This window comes from Notolepis coatsorum (assembly GCF_963971535.1).
Source record: "Notolepis coatsorum genome assembly, chromosome: 3".
Lineage (NCBI taxonomy): Eukaryota > Metazoa > Chordata > Actinopteri > Aulopiformes > Paralepididae > Notolepis > Notolepis coatsorum.
Window position 1 is genome coordinate 208,089,161 of NC_140167.1, and position 18,254 is coordinate 208,107,414.

Below are 18,254 nucleotides of genomic sequence, written 5' to 3' on the forward strand. Positions count from 1 at the left end.
CGCCTTCTGTCTGGCCTGCAGTGCTGAACCTTCTGAGTGGCTTCTCCTGCCCCCGCGGGGCATACGGCCCTGAGCTATTGTCTTGTATCTCACCCTGTATCCATACGCTTGCAGTAGTTCTATCTATTACTCAATTTCACTATTTTCTTATATACTATGATTCTACTGTCACCATGTATGCATATGCTCACTACATGTATTTATTGCTCCATCTCCGCCCACTACAAACATGGGAACTCTCTAACCCCTGTCCCAACCCCCCCCCATCTTTTTGAGTGGTTGTCTCGTAGTGCTGACTAAGGTGGTGGATGTCTCGGGGTCTTCGCCAAGATTGCAGTGACTGTTCTACGTGCACCACGGAGGCCATGGATCAGCTTCTTACCATCTTCTGTCCGTGGTCTGTCAACATGGTTCAGACGTGGAGTTCATTGCTGGGTTAAGTAATTCTATTCTATTCACATAATATGCTTACTACATATATATATTCTATTCACATATATGCTTACCACTTGTATCTATTGCTATGTCCGCCCATCACAATCACACAAACTGTCTAACGCCTGTCCCGTCTCCCTGTCTCCCTGTCTCTGGCTGTCTTGGAGTGATGACTGGAGTGTCGGACGTCCCGTGATGATGACCGGGAGGATGTGACCCTCTGCGCCGCCCCTTTGCCTCAAATAGATCCGCTATCAGCTCTATCTTTAATCTTTCAAAATGTTCAGTTGCTATCGCATTCACTCACTCACACATGTGAGTGCATGCTTTACCAACTGCTCACCTGTTTTACTGCAACACTACTATCACCGACATCTAAGAAGGGAGATCCCCCCTTGAATGGCCTTTCTAAGGTTTCTCTCCTCCACATTGCCTGTAGTGCATTTTTTCCTATTGCTAAGTTTTAGTGAGTTTTTCCTTACCTTCGCGTGGGGTATGTCTGGGAGTGTTGCATTTATTTAAATTTTTTGGACTTTATGGTGTTCTTGTTCTTGACCTATTGTGATGTTTCTTCTTGAATTGTTTAAAGAAGACGTGTCCGGCCCATGGGGACATTAACGTGTGTTGTCGGGCCTTACAAATACATTTGATTTTATTTTATTTTATTTATTAAATCAGCTTGATTGCGACATACTGTTTTTATTTAAAAACATGAAATAATGTTTTGAATATAGTCAGTAAATAAATAAATAAATGAAAATACTATATTTAAACCAGTTATATCATTATTAAAAGTGTAAATCCTAATTAAACCAATGAGTAATTCATAATGTTTTCCATACCTGAGCAGGTCAGGCCAACAGTCCTGCTAGGTGAGCTGGTGTTTCTATCTGAGTCTGAGGTGACACAGTCCAGGAGATGGTATTCGTTGCCTTTACACTGGAGTTCTTTGGTCCCGATTGGAGCGTCTCCCTCTCCATAGAGCGCCCCCTGGAGGGCTGAAGGAGCCCCACAGCCAAGCTGCCTACAGACCACCTCTGCATCCTGCTTGTCAAAGTCAGCTTCACATAGTGACCTCCACGCCTGATCAGACTTCATCTCCACTCTGCCTGAACACAGACCAGATCCATTCACAAGCCTCACAGACTCTGTACACACACACACACACACACACACACACACACACACACACACACACACACACACACACACACACACACACACACACACACACACACACACACACACACACACACACACACACACACACAGTCAGAGAGAGAAAAAAGAGTCAGAAACAGAGAGTGAGAGCAGAGCATGTCTGCAGAGTGTAGTACCAAATGGATACATTGGAAAGGAATTAAAAACAGACTAGACACAGCGGATCAATTTAGCTGCTTTACATATTGAGTGTCATTATGTCAAATGTCCTATGTCACTGGTTATACCGGTGTTGTCATGAGTTTATTAGTCATGGGAAATTTCACATCACCGCGGCAACCTTAGTCCGGTCTCATTATTCTGACAAATCCACACGCAGGCTGATGCATTGTCAGCTATTCACATCAGCCATCTGGTGTCATACAGCTGTCTTAACGGATTTATTGAATTTAAATGCTCAAGAATGTTTTTTAATTACTCTGTTGCACTTGACTAAGTCTATGTTAATTGATTTCTGTCAAAACTACCTGTAGGAGGGGCGGTCAGGTGGCGTAGCGGAGATTGCGTTCGTCACCAACCCCGGAGGTGTGAGCTGGATTCGTAATCCAGCTCACAGCTCCGGGGTTGTCACCAGCTTGGCTGGCCGTTCACACTAATACAATTGGCTGTATTAGAGGGTGGGAGAAGCTGGCGGGGTGTGTCCGGGTCGTTGTAAACAGCGACTCCTACAGTTCGGTCGGGGCGCCTGCTAAGCGCGGATAGGACCTGAGTGGGATAGTGTGATCCTTCCACACGCTACGCCCTCTCAGTGAGGATCCGCGCTGCCAGGTGAAAAGAAGCGGTTGATTGGCTGGACGTGTGTCGGAGGAAGCACCTGTTAACCTCCACTCTCCCAGATGATCTGACTGTGGGGGGTAAGTGCGCAGCGACCAGGAAGGGATTGGGAATTGGCATACGACTAACATTGGGATGGGAGAAAATCGGAGGAAAATGGAGGGGGAAAAGATAAAAAAAAAAAAACTACCTGTAGGACTGAAATCAAAACTACCTGTAGGACTGCTGTTCATAAGTTCAGTTAAAAATAAATATATATATAGAGAGAGCACACGTACAGATGACAAGTATAGTATGAGAAGGTAGACATGTATATTCATAATTCATTATGTGCCAATATTAAATCGATTTGCTTTGAAGGCACAACAATTGCATTTCCAAATAATATTAGGTTAGAAAAAACCTTTGCTGGATTGAATGTTACTTCCTTTAACTTACGGTTATGTTACGGTTATGGCGGACGGTCTGCGTCCTACTGGAATACAACCCTGTATCAGTACTAGCACTGAATACATTTCCACATGCACCTTTACACATTATCCGCCTGGCCACACCCCCATCCGCTCCTATATAAACAGGGGTGTGGTCATACTAACAGCTCTTTCCCCAGACTTTCACCACAAGGCGAAAACCACAGTGTCCTCAGTGCGTCCGACGCAGAGCGTCCGCCATACTCATATAACTATGGTTATAGACTAGGGATGTCCCGATCCGATCACGTGATCGGGATCGGGGGCCGATCATGTGATTTTCCGAAGATCGGGATAGGCAAAAAAAAAAAAAAAACTGTTTAATTTTTTAGTTTTTTTTTTATTATTTTTTCTTATTCAACAAACAGGACCATGTTCACGTCTCTTAAACTCATACTGAGGCCTTAGTTTTGGTTTTAAATTGCATATCATCATTCATTTATTTATTGTCACACAGAGCAGAAGAATTTTGCCAAAACAAACGCATTTCCTTTGATTTAATTATACATCAAATGATTTATGTCAAGGATTGCAATGCCTCGCTTGAATGAAGTTAACTTTTCACCTGGATAACGATAAAAAAAAATTCTTTTCTTTTTTGATCGGATCGGGAAAGATCGGTATCGGTAGATACTCAAAATCACATGATCGGGATCGGATAGGGAGCAAAAAATTTTGATCGGGACATCCCTATTATAGACATAACCGTACGTTATATATCGTATGGCTACCGCTCTGCGTCCTACTGGAATACAGGAGCTGAGCAGAGCGGAAGCTCGACAAATACACCCGCTGAGGCCCCCCACAACCATCAGAACTGGGGAGGACCAGAGCCCCCCGGACCCCCCTAGTGGAGGACAGGAGGGAATCGGATCCGACTGTGCGAAGAGGGGTCTAGCAACTCAAACGCACAGGGTGAGCAGACCGTGGGACTTACCTCCACAGAAGAACCCACGACTACACAAACGCGCAACCCACACGCCACTAGGGAACGAACGGGAATCAAATAAAAAAAAGCCGGTCACAACCCCCAACATCACAGTGTCAAGGGAAAACCCAACCCCGTGGCAAGGCCGTAGCAGCGGAGCGCGAAGGAGGACAGGAAGGGACTGGACCCCCCGGAAAAAGGGGGGCCTGATGAGGCCAATGACGCCAAAGCACCCCACCAGGCGGTCACTAGTGACACCACCCCCCACATCGCCAGCGTATTCGGACAGGGCCCATCCAAGAGCAGGCCCTTCCCCCCAACAGCACGCCGCCCCGAAGCACTCAAAAGGCTACACCCACAGCGGGACCAGGCAGCGCACCGGGGAGACAACCATCAAGAGGTTGATCCCTCAATCCAGGCAACAGGCCACTCGACCCGAGCCTGGATCACTGCGGACTAGACAGGCGCCAAAGGGGTCTGCTGAAAACAGCACCCCGGCGGAAGGGGCGTACGGTGTGCCGTGCACCATGTCGCAGCTTCCACAACCCCCCCCCCCCGACCCTCTAGAGGGGCCGAGGCAGAGAAGGCTGACACAATTGGCAGACGTCATGAAAGGTGCGGGGGCACACTCACAGGCAGACGGGGCCAAACCCGGCCTACCCCAAGAGTTGACTCCGCTACCAACACACCAGGGAACCAACCACCCCCTTGGTTCTAACATGAGGTGGTTGTTCCTATAACCCCCCAAGAAAAACTCCAAAACACAACTGCGGGTATACACTGGCTATACCGCAGTACAAGTGTTTCAGTTTTCAAGAAGGGGTTAACTCAGGCCAGCAGGTCAAAAATAAATCCAGACCTGAGCCCGGCGGACCGGGACGTACACAGGGATGCCAGAGGGATTCCACAAGAACCACCTCAACAGCCCCCTCCCAGCCCTGCCAAGCAGGAGAAGAGAGGGGCGAAAAAGAATGGAGAAGGACCAGGCTCATTTGGCACAGCGCAAGGTACAAGTTAAACTCTGAGGAGACTCCCTCACTGAGAGGGAGGCTCTGAACTCACTGAGGAGGCTCTGAAACTCCCTGAGGAGGAGGCTCTGAACTCACCGAGGAGGCTCTGAAACTCCCTGAGGAGGAGGCTCTGAACCCACAGAGGAGGCTCTGAAACTCCCTGAGGAGGAGGCTCTGAAACTTTGAGGAGGCTCCCTCACTGAGAGGGAGGCTCTGAACTCACCGAGGAGGCTCTGAAACTCCCTGAGGAGGAGGCTCTGAACACAACATGGACCAAGCAACAGTGAAGGATAGCACGCAGTGACACAATCACGAACATCTCCATAACATCAACCCTGCAACGCCCGGGCCGACCCGGCATTTCCCCCCCGAAAAAGCACAAGTCCCTCAGGGTACCAGAACAGCAGATCTGCGCCCCGGTGGACAACGGGTTAACTGGATTGGTCCGCGCGACCACAATCAGTCCCGTGCCCTAAACACGCCGCCATCCCCAGTCCCCGCGTGTCGATCCAAAACATCATAGAGGGCGCCACCCAGACGGTCGGAACACAAGCACCGCACCCGGTGGCCCACCCCAAGGCGTGAGACCCCCCTACCAATGCTTGGATCTATTCCGTTAACACCCCCCAGAGATGAACGAGAATACGTCGAGACAAGCCTAGTAAACTGGCGCTCGGAAGAGACAACTCCATCCCAGTTCCCCCATAAAACACTGTTTAATGATGAGCAACCAAGGCGCGCAAGCCCATGTGTGGTTCCTATCAGAAGCACCCAGGGCCAGCACTACATACACGTCGAGACCCAAAAAATATCAATGGTAATTCAAACAAGAACCCAGATACCGTTCCTCCAAGCCGCCTGGGAGAACGACAAGAAGCCGCCTTTTTAAAGACAAAAAACACAGACATGGGTCCCATATGACGCGGCTGAGGGAAAAAACAACCTGCTCCATAATAGAGGGGACGGGGCACCCACAGAGTGACTTCCCACGTGAGCAATAAATCGAAAGTTTTATGTGATATTGAGCCACGTGATAAAAGGCTGAAGACACACATACACAGGGAACAGCAGAACTCTTGAGTTCCCATGCACCGTAACTCACGGAAGTCTGCAACCAATAAAAACGCACCCAGTGATGTACTCTATGGCGGGGGGAATCCCATGACTCAACACACCATTACAGGCGAGGAGTCATGGAACTCCCTATCCCCCCCCCCCTGCCCCGTGCTGCGCCGACCAATCAGTGCGGCAGGGCTGAATGACCGAGGGCGTCAACCCGTCTGCGAATAGGGTTTATAAACAAGGCCGAAGGCTTACATGTGAACACAACACCCATGTTTCATGTTTTAAGAAGAAAACACAGAAGATTGAGAGAGAGCCAAAAAACCCTGGGTACAAGCTAACATATGAGCACTTCCGTAGGCTAACACTCCAAGTTGTAGACTCAATGCCATTGTTTACCAATGTAACAGAATGCACACAACCCCTCAGACAACGGTAAACCTTACCACCATAAGAAGAAACAAATTTCTTCTTTGTGCTAGCCACAGGCCTTGCTAAGCACAACATATGTAGCGACCAGGCTAAATGACTAAAAGTCCTGCTCTCCTACCAACCCCAAACAAGCGAAGGTTCACACATCGTATCCCCAACATATATAGTGAATAAACACACAGTTTGTAACAAAAAATATTCCCTCAACGAACAATAATTATTCAAACAATAATTTAGTTCGAATTATTTAATTCAAACTAAATTATATGATTGGGACGGGGAAGGGAACAAGGGGAAACAAGGGGAAAAACTAGCAGCGCCTGCCGCGAGCAGCGCAGTGTTTGCCCCCACAGGGAGCGGGCCCGGAGGGACGGTGTTGGAGTGCCTGGACACGATGATCCCTTTCGTCACCTCCGGGCGTGGGTCGGCTGGCTGCGGCGGACGAGGCACCCTCTTCGCCCGGGCCTTCTTGGCCGAGGGCCCAGCAGCGGCGGCGGTGGTGGCACTGGTGACGGTCGCGGATCCCCGACGACGTGGCCTCCGTCGAACAGCACCGGCAGCGTCGGGTGGGGAAAAATGGGGCTGAAGCACAGCGCGCTCCTCCTCCATGTCATCTGCTGCATGGCTGACCCGAACAGCCCAGCATCGGAGAGGGGGGCCGTGAGCAAGGGAAAGCGTTTCCGCTCCGGCACCCGCGCCTGCTCCAGCCAAAGGTGGCACTGGGATAGGGTGGCCAGGGCACATATCTTCCCGGCGGCGATTCCCTGCAGCTGTAACAGGTGCAGGATGGCTCCAGCCGCCTGGGCGTGAAGGACGTGATGATGCTCGTCCAACGCTGACCCGCCCGTCATCATCCCCGACATGAAGCGTGCCAGCTGCTGAATGAATGAATGACTGGTCACCCCAGTTGGCCAACTGCCTAGCCGATTTCCCTTGGGGAACCGGCTTCTGCAACGGCTCCCACACCACCTCGAGACAAAGGATAGATGCCATCGGGCTATCAAGCCGAGGCACCCCCTCCTTCAATCCATGGACCAAACCAAACATAGGCCTCTATTGAGGGGAAGAATGGACAGACAACGTCCGTCTCCCTCACAGGACGACGTTGCCAGAAATTACCTATCAAGTCATCAGGGACAGGTGCAGGCAGTGGCTGCGACAACGCCACGCCATTAGCGGCTGCGGCGGCCGCCATGAGCTCCGGGAACAAGCCACGTAATTCTCCATGCGTACCTCCCTCCTCGCAGCCTGCGTCCCTCCCGTACGGGAGGCGGCCACTCAGTGTGGCGCCACCATCCGACGGGGTTGATATTAGGGCATCCCGTCCCCGAGTCGGAGGTTCTAACCCAACACCGAACGACGAGGGACCCCAAGGAGACATATCACACTCTATCACACCCTGAGGGGGAGAGTGATATGTCTCCACCGGGTCGTCAAACAAGAGCGCTCCCGCTCCCTCCATAAAATCCTCTGTTTCCATCGGACAAGGAGACCGAGCAGAAGCACCCTCGTCTGGCTCCAGCAGATCCCCAAAGCCAGGCCGTTCGCCCCTGCAGTTCACCATCTTACGACGGGAGCGAGCAGAGGCGAAGAGCTTGCGTCTCAGATCCTCCGCAACCAGAGGAGCCGTCGACCCATCGACCCATCGGCCGACGGCCCACCGACGGAGGAACCAGAGCTGGACCTAGGCCATCTCACAGGGGACGGCCTTGGTGCAACAGCTCCTCGGAGAGGCAAACTCTCCACCGGACGCCGCCCGGGTGCGTCTGACTGCCACGACCGTGGAGTCAGCACAGCCCCACGACGCACGGCAGAGGCGGCAACGGAGAACCGCTGGTGAAGGGTGACGTTGCGAGCGCTTGAACCCTCCGAAGAAAACATTATAACTTAGCCTTTTCTCAAAATTTGTGAGAGAGAGAAAAATAAAGAAATAATGTTTAAACAGCTCCTCTTCAAAATTTCAGTAACTCAAAGTGGTGTATACAGACACTCGCCGTGGTGAAAACAAGGAAGGAGCTGTTAGTATGACCACACCCCTGCTTATATAGGAGCGGATGGGGGTGTGGCCAGGTGGATAGGTGTAAAGGTGCATGTGGAAATGTATTCAGTGCTAGTACTGATACAGGGTTGTATTCCAGTAGGACGCAGAGCGGTAGCCATACGATATATAACCCTCTAACGCCTACATAGACAAAGGTTCATCTGGAAATAGTGTTACATTTTATGAGCTTATTCTTTGAGTGGGTATCAAGTTGTATACCTTTGATCATTCAGGGGAACCTACCTTTTATTTCTGGTACAGTGTAAAGTATCATACATTACCGTTGTCTCTGACAAGAACAATTTTCAGGTTGAAAAAACCCTCAGCTCGGAACTAGGCAGAATCTGCACCTGGCTCGCTGATAACAAACTATCATTACACCTGGGTAAAACAGAGTCCATTCTCTTCGGTTCAAATAACAAACTCAGCAAGACCGACGGCTTCTCAGTTACAGTGGGTGACAATATTGTCACAAGGAAAGATGAAATTACATACCTAGGTTCCATCCTAGAGGCTAATCTTTCCTGTGACAAAATGGCATCCAATGTAATAAAAAAAGTCAACCAACGAACAAAGATTCCTGTACCGGATCTCCTCTCTGGTAAACAAGAATACCCTGAAGACTCTGGAAGGAGCACTCATTCAAGGGTACTACGACTATGCTTGCACCTCATGGTACCAAAGCACCTCAAAGGTGCTAAAAACTAAATTACAAACATCACAAAACAAACTGGTCAGACTACTACTTGACCTTACTCCTAGAACCCACCTCACCCCACTTTGACAACCTAGGATGGCTTAGAGTAGATGACAGAGTACAGCAACTTGCAATGGGCCTGGTCTACAAGATACACTACACGACTAAGGTAGAATAGAATAGATCTTTATTGTCATTGTTACAGTTGTCACAACGAGATTTAACATACAGCTCATTATAGTAATATTCCACAATTATTACATTGATAGTAATAATGGCACACAGTCATAAATTCACCAACATGCGCATTTGTTATACATGCAGGACTCTTTGAGACAGACGTATGCGTATTTCCGCTCCGCTGCCATATTTGGCGCGGAGCCTGGTGACGGGAGGGGGGGCGGGATGAAGGGAGGGGGGGGGGCGTGGGAGACTGGGGGACAGGAATTTGGTAGTGAAGCAGCCTAAGGGCCCCCACCAACGCGCATCAGAGGCAGGCCGTCATAGGCGCCCGTTACTCACGAAGACAGGGGTGGATAGAGAAGGGGGGGTGGAGGGAGGGGGGAGGGGGGCCTCATCAATCTTATCGCTTCCAGACAGTACAGCTCGTCTCCTTCTTTCCCAGAATCACCTCAGAGTCGCTCCCCCGCGTTGACCCTGGCCTTGGTCTGGTTCCACAGCAGAAAGGGATAAGGGGGGGGGGGGGGGGGGGTGATACATGCAGCTCGAGGCAGATTGCCGCATATGGTCAGATTTGGTCAATTTAGTTTAATCATCGTCACCATCATCGTACCCCCTATTAGCACGGTACGGTGGCATCTTAATTTTCACATCCCTAATTTCCGACGTGATGTCCAGAATGGCCTGAGACCGCGACAGTTCCTCTGCATGGTTAGAAGCAAGTCTCTCAAGAATTGTCTTCAAGCACGATTGTTCGTCTACATGGTAGATTTCGCCCCGTTCCAACATGGTCTTGGAGCTCAGTTGTTCATCACCGCGCAGGGTACTGAGGTCAGCGATCTTTTTAAACAGTTCCATTTGGTTGTCCTTGATCCCGGCCATATCCCTGGCCAGGGGAATCAACTTCTTCCGAATTAGATTCAGACAGTACCAGATCCAACAGCTGACGGAGCCCAAGCCGAGCAGCATGACAATTAGAAGATATACGTCCTCAACGTCGTTTATCTCCAGCGGGAAAAAGCATATCGCGAGCCAGGTCCCGTATGAATTTATGGTGTATCCCGCCTGATAGCTCCCAAGAGGGCATAATGGGTCATCCGCATTCTGCCTCCTTGTCGAGAATATGCGATCAATCGCTGTAAAAGCCCAGCTTATTAGATCCATATTACGGTCAAAAGTCGAGTCGAGTTGAGGATTCTGTTGTAAAAAGAAAAAGAAGAAAAAGGTCAAAAACGTCCGAGCGTCTCTAGCGAGGGCAGATCCAGGCTCTGGGTAAAGGAGCTGTAAGGGCTGGTACGGACGTCTCCAAGCGGATAAGAGAGAGGCCTTGAGGTGTTCTCTGGGGGTGGGAGAGGAGATAAAAATGCGACTGCTTCTGGGAGAGAGGAATAGAGAGCCACCCATGTACACATGTACATGTCAAAATACTTCCCAAAGGTCACTGAATACCACAACCACAACACCAGAGGGAGTTCCACAAACCATGTTCAACCCAGATTCGGCACAAACAAGGGACTAAACACGTTTCGCAATTATGCCACATCAATGTGGAACGCCCTACCCACAGCTGTAAAGGAATGTGAATCACTACCCACTTCCAAAACCACTCTCAAAGAACACCTACGGGAGACTGCAATTCGAAACTGGCCCCTGTAAATGTCCTAACCCAACCTCCTCCAATGTACAGTTTCTTCCCCCTCAAATGTATATACTCTCTTTTCAGACTCCTTTTGTACACAAACAGTACTGTATATTTGTAGATCTGGTATGTCATAAATGTCTAGATACAACAGTACTGTCTACCTGTATGTCATGTATGTCATATATGTTATGATGAAAATGGGGGACCCTGATGTAAACAAGACAAAAGTATTTCTCTGGTCTGCATCCCCTTAACAATTGTGTGTATTTGAGCTGTACTATATTCTACCCATTCTGCAATCTGTTAATACAATTTTCAATCAATCAATCAATCAATCAATCAATCAATCAAGCATACATAAAATAGATTTTTCTTTATCATAGTTACACAACTGAATCATCAACAGGTGATTTTCATTCAAGTTGCACAATAAACAATATAGTTGTCAGAACACTTCAAACCATAGCTTCAAACGCATCAAATACTTCACTATGATTGTCATCATCACTGTCAATGCTGAGAAACATTAAATATCTTTTATATATGTTTGTGTTAAATTGTATCTGAATCGGGAGATTCTCTTCTCTCTGTAAAAATGTAAAGTGTATCTCTCCATCGCATACAGGCTGGCTGGCAGTGTGCGGAAGTAAGAATATATATAGAATATTTAAATTAGTTTTCTCTAAGAAATGCATATCTGTGTCCAATGCAAGATGCTGCGGTCTCGACTCCCGGAGTCAGCATTGCTTGAGGCTTGGGCTGATCGTCATACTAACTCGTTTGGCTGGGTTAGGGGGAGTGCAAGCCGTGGGTGGTAATCTGGCGTTGTGGACAGCATCGCCTACAGGTCAGGTCTGGGCGCTTGCTCAGCGGAGGCAGGACTTGATGAAGGCAGCGTGACCTCCCACGCATTACGCTTCACCAATGAGAGTCCTCGCTGCCAGGTGAAAAGAGAGCCGCTGGCTGTCTCTGCATGTGTCTGAGGAACATGCGCGACCAGTAGGAGGAACATGCGCACAACAACCAGGTAGGGGAGGGGGGGAATTGGCATAACGACTAAATTGGGATGGGGAGAAAAATAGAAAATCGGGCAAAAGAAATTATTAAAAAAAATAAAATGCATATCTGTTATATATATTGAACTATTTCTATATTTCCTATCGTTTCTCTATCTACTCTAGTGCGCTGCCCAGATTGGGCCATCAGACAGACAACGCATAACGGAGGATAGAGAGAGGCGCTTGTGGAGAGATCTATATGATGGAGGGGCCTTTTGTGTTTGAGTGTTTGTGTGTGTGGGAAGGGGGGGGGGGGGGTAAATTGGAGATATTGGTCCAAATATGAAGGCAACACCAACATGCATTCATTCTCTCTCCCCCTCTCCCTCTGTGTGTGTGAGGGTGTGTGTGTGTGTGTGTGTGAGATTTTGAACTGTAAGTTCAGTAAGTTCAGTCTAGTGTTTTTGATTGAACTTTCCGCTGTGATCACCTTTTCCTCTAACAGAATAATCAGCTATTTTGTCATTGTCAGCTCTGTTGTATGTTTTTACAGTGTGGATTAAATACATTTCTGTGATAAAAAAGCCTCTGTTCCTCTCCTTCCTTTAATGGAAAACCTGTGTGGGGATTTAACTCAAAGTTAAACTGAAAGATTTGCTTCTGAAATAAGAGAGAATGCTTTGTGAAACATTTTGTGTTGTGTGGATGACTTCTTGAGTGTCAAATAAACACCTGGATCTCCGTGGGGCAGGGCAAACATAGACCAATGAAAGCAGCTACCCACTGAGTCTAATGGCGCCACCCGCAAGTCTCTATGACAATCAATTCACAAGATACGGAAAAGGGGCGGGACTTAAGTGTAGGGCAGGGGCAAACATAGACCAATGAAAGCCAATGAGTCCAATGGTGCCACCCACGAGTCTCTTGAGTCTTCTTGAGATATGAAAGGCAGTGTGGGCGTGGTTTCAGAATAGGGGCATGTTTAACCCAGACCAATTCATGTTTAAAAAAGAAAAATTATTTATCCTTTATTTATCCAGGAATGTCCCATTGAGATACAATATCTCTTATTCTTGTATAAGTCTGTACTGAGTTGGTTGACACCTCCCATAGTTGTGTGTCTGTTAGTGATGTTAAGATTCACCGATTTGCATCGGTACACCGGCATTAACGTTCAAGATGCGAGTGCACCGGTGGAAAAAGTGTGCATCGGCTACAATTCAGGTTGAACTCGCGATGCATCTATTGTAGCGTTATTGCATCGGTCAAAACCGATTCATTCATATAATTTCCTCTCATCCACTTCTGTCAGCACTCAGCAGAGACTATCTTTGCTTCGCTACTACGGAAGGCGAGAGACGCGTCACAGTTATCAACAAACAGTGGAAGTCGAGAAGACCAACTGGCTAACGTTAGCCACTGTTAGCCGCTCAGCTAACGCCAAACTATCTAACGTTAAATAACTAACGTGACTCCGCAACACCAGTTGCATTAGTGAGGAAATGGGGGGGGGGGGGTATATTGAAGTGGCTTGACAACAGATGTTCAAAGATAACTTCACATTTATTGGCAAGTCGTTTCTTTATATCGCTTCCTCCAGGTTCCAACTGTGTTGACAAAATGCCATTCTGGTGTGGTCAGCTATGGCACATCAGAACGCTCAAACTCAAATGCGCTCTCTCTCTCTCTCTCTCTCTCTCTCTCTCTCTCTCTCTCTCTCTCTTCTCTCTCTCTCTCTCTCTCTCTCTCTCTCTCTCTCTCTCTCTCTCTCTCTCTCTCTCTCACTCTCTCTCTCTCTCTCTCTCTCTCTCTCTCTCTCTCTCTCTCTCTCTCTCTCTCTCTCTATGTTCAATGATTTAAAGTGGCCACGTTACAATATAAATACTAACTGGATAGTTGATGATAAACATTTAATTTCATTATCTGAAATATTATAAAATCATTAAGTCTGCTATAAGCCATTATCCCTTTGTGTGTGATTATTATTTTCTCACAGTAGTGTGTATATATAAATTGTGTGTGTTTTTAGAAACACAGTACTGTGCAAAAGTCTTAGGCACCCAAGAGTTTTTATATAAATTGTCTTACAGTAGATTATTTAATTTTTAATAATAATATAAGCTGCATATAAGGAATACCACCAATCCTCTGTCATACCATAGAATTGTATCATTATTTTGCATCGTGTTGAATCGCATCGTATCACCCCGAATCGCATTATGTTGAATCAAATCATATCGAACAGTTAACTGTATCTCAACAGGGGTGAATCGTATCGCATCGCCCGGTGCTTCAAATGTATCGTAATGTATGTATGTAACAGTACTCATACCACCACTGTAAAATCCTGGATAAGCATCAAATTAAAAATTTTGAAAACCTCAGACGTTATAAAAGTTCCTGCTTTGTATATAAATGCCTGCACAGATTAGCCCCTCCCCCTCTCAAGGAGTTTATCCACGAGAAAAGGAACACTGGATTAGCCACTAGGTCAAACACCAGAGGGGATTGTGAGGTCCATTTTAGAAAGACCGCCTTCAGCAAAAATGTTCTATCGATAAAGGGAAGTGGAACATGGCAATATGCACTCATTAGGGATGTTAGTGATGTTGTACTGAATGACTGAATGTCATGATAGTGTGGTCATGTCAGTGATGTCAGTTTTTATGAATGAACGTTGTAAGGTCCGTTTGTGTTTGTTTTATGTTAGGACTACGGGTGGAATTAGCCCTGTGCTATTCCCGGCATATTTACGTCCTTATCATGCTGTGATGTTATGGATACACTCATGTAAATGATGTTCATTCATTTGCATTGTCCTTAATAAACAAATCTTAATCTTATCGTATCGTTGGCAACGTATCGAGATGCGCATCGCATCGGCCTCAGTGATGGAGATGCACATCCCTAGTGTCTGTGTGTTTCTCTAGTGGAAGTGTATGAGGCTCAATCATGGTCCTGTCTCTTTAACTCAATGGGGGCCATCACGTAATATTACGTGATTGCCCGACAACCGTTGGGTGCCAGACCACGTAATATTACGTGTTTAATTAATTTTTCTTTTTTTTCGACTTAAATATCCTTTTAATGCCCGGACCAGTATGTTGCCGTTACGTGCAGTAATTATGCGCTGGGGTGCAGTACCAGCCAGATTTTCCCAGGTGGCGGTATTGAGCTGCAGTAAACCCTGTCCCAAACGCGTGAATATTAAAGGCAACCAACTTGTGTTCGGCTTTTCTCTGATTGGCCGCGCCCCCCGCCCCACGCGCAGGCAAGCGCAGCCGTCCCACGTCCCAAATGAAATCCAAGGAGCAAGCGCGGTAGCGCGGGCAACCAACTTGTGTTGTTTTGGGCTGCTGTTCCAACGCACTTGTGTTGGGCTGCGGTAGCAGTGGAGCGCTGCTGACTGATTATTATGTTTCGCGTTTTTAACAACCAACGGTAGATTCACTCGTCACTGTACATGTATAAACAAAGCTAACCAACTGTAGATTCACTCGTCACTGTACATGTATAAACAAAGCCCATACTGTGTTAGGACTATAAACACTGTTAGGACTATGGTCTGACTCTTAATAATAAACACTGTTACAGTGTTAGGACTATCTCGATTCACGCGTCACTACTGTAACTAGAAACTCTGGGTGTCACTGTACATCAGTGTGGAAATGTAAGCTGTAACGTTATTTCGCGTTTTTAACGTCAGCGGGCGATGCGGTGGTTTGTCCCCGGCTTGCGTGCACCGCCGCCGGCTCTACTCGGTCCAGCTCCAGCAGCAGCGACCGTGCTCCGTTGTAGAACGAAGCCCTTCAATGACAGAGCTCTCATATTTTGCGAATGCATAAACTATATCTTAAATTATGGCTATGTGTCTAATATGGCTGTCGCTTATCAATGACTTCGCGACAGCCATATTAGACACATAGCCATAATTTAAGATATAGTTTATGCATTCGCAAATATGAGAGCTGCGTCATTGAAGTGGGTGGTGGCAGTGTAACAGCGTTCACCCTGATGTAAAGTAGCGATTTTTATTGTTTTGTCATGACAACCCAATTACATAATCCAACATATGTGTAAAGAAACAACATATTGCGCTATCAGATCACTGCTACTTAATCCTGAAAGCAACATTTGGTACACTATCTGCCCGGGCCCCAAGATGGCGTTTTAATTCGATGCTGCTTAACAACAAGGAATTCATTACACAAATTAAAGAAGCTCTCACAGTATTCCTACAAGACAATACTAACTCGGTGCAAGATCACAGAATATTATGGATGTCGGTAAAGAATATGATCAAGGATTTCTCGGATAGATTTACCTCCATATTGCGCAAAAATCAAAACACAAAACTGTCTGAAATGGAAACGCTTTACTCAACGCTTTTTAATTCTTTAAAATACAACAACTCTACCAGACTAGATAACCAAGTTAACATTCTAAAGACAGAGATCAAAGCAATGTACAGACAAAAATCGGAATTGCAAATACGCAGCACTAGACAACAGCAGTACTTCCAAGGTTCTAAACCTAGTCACCTATTAGCCATGCGACTAAGAATTAATGCAAAATTTGCAGATATAACTGCCATTAGGAAACAACAAGCTCTAGTAACAGAACCCAAAATAATAAACGATACATTCAAAGAATTCTACTCCGATTTATATAACTCAGAAACGACCTTTGATCAAGACAAATTAGACACATATCTTAATCAAATTACTCTCCCTAAACTTACGGAGGAAGACGCTAAACAGTTAGAAGTACCGATCACATTAGAAGAACTCAAGAAGGCCATATCCGGAATGAAAAACGGCAAAGCTCCGGGAATTGACGGTATCCCATCAGAAATGTACATTTCTTGCTGGGACATATTTGGACCCTTATTACTAAATATGATCTTATACTCAGTCAAAGAGGGAAGCTTCATAGAACACCAAAATACCGCACTCATTTCAGTTCTTCACAAAAAAGACAAAGACCCCACTGAGTGCGGTAGTTACCGTCCTTTAAGCCTCCTCGGAACCGATGTCAAACTGTACTCTAAGATATTAGCCATCAGATTGCAAAAGCATATGACGTCTTTAGTTCATCCGGACCAAACAGGCTTCATAAAAGGTCGCCTGATCAATGATAACATAAGGCGAATACTGCACGTACTAGATACAGACAAAGAGGACATCACACCTAAGGCGATACTATCCCTGGATGCTATGAAAGCATTTGACAGGTTGGAATGGTCGTTTCTATGGGCAGTATTGGAAAGGATGGGGTTAGGAAAAGGTTTCATTGATATGATTAAAGTACTATACAAGGACCCATCGGCCAGGATTACAACAGGCACATTCATCTCCGATATCTTTCCGGTATCACGCTCAGCCAGACAAGGTTGCCCTCTTAGTCCCGGACTATTCGATCTATCATTAGAACCTTTAGCACAATTTATAAGACAATCCCAACACATAGAACCAATAGTAATCAAGGGCACACATCATAAAATTAGTTTATATGCGGACGACGTAATATTGTTCATGCAAAACCCCAACAACACATTGCCGCTTATACTCAAGTTGATAGAGAACTTTGGTGATTTATCGGGATTTAAAATAAATTGGCCTAAGTCGGCTTTTCTTCCTCTTAACACCAGTGCAAAAAAAGAGACAACCCTCCCAGGTGCGATACCCATGGTCAAACATTTCAGATGCTTGGGTGTGGAAATATTTCCCACCATAAGACAAACGGTGAAGCACAATTACACAAAAATACAGAACAAAATCAAAGACGACCTGGACAGGTGGGCAAAACTTAAAAACTCAGTACAGGCAAGGGTATCAATAGTTAAGATGGATGTATTACCAAGAATCAATTTCTTCAGCTCAATGCTTCCGTTACCTCCTCCAGAGGGCTACTGGAAAAGATTACAAACCTCCACATACAAATTTATTTGGAATAACAAACCACCTCGCATAAAAAGATCCACCGCACAGAGAAATAAAGCAGACGGTGGCATGGCAGTCCCAGATTTTTTACAATATTTTAATGCCTTCACATTAAGACCATTGAAGAAGATATGGTTTGACCCCGAGGCTTTGGTATCTTGGAGAAAATTACAAGAAAACATAGTAGCCCCACAGAGATTGAAAGACATAGCATACACTAAACTTTCAATCAAGCATTGTGAGCGAGAATTTGGCCCAATAATTACCCATGCAATCAGGACATGGCGGGAAACACAAAGGAAATTTCCTAACCCTCAAGTATGGCATAATCACACTCCCATATTCAATAACAATGCTCTCTTAATGGGAAAACGACCTATAAGATTCCCTACATGGGAAGAGAGAGGCATACACTCATTAGG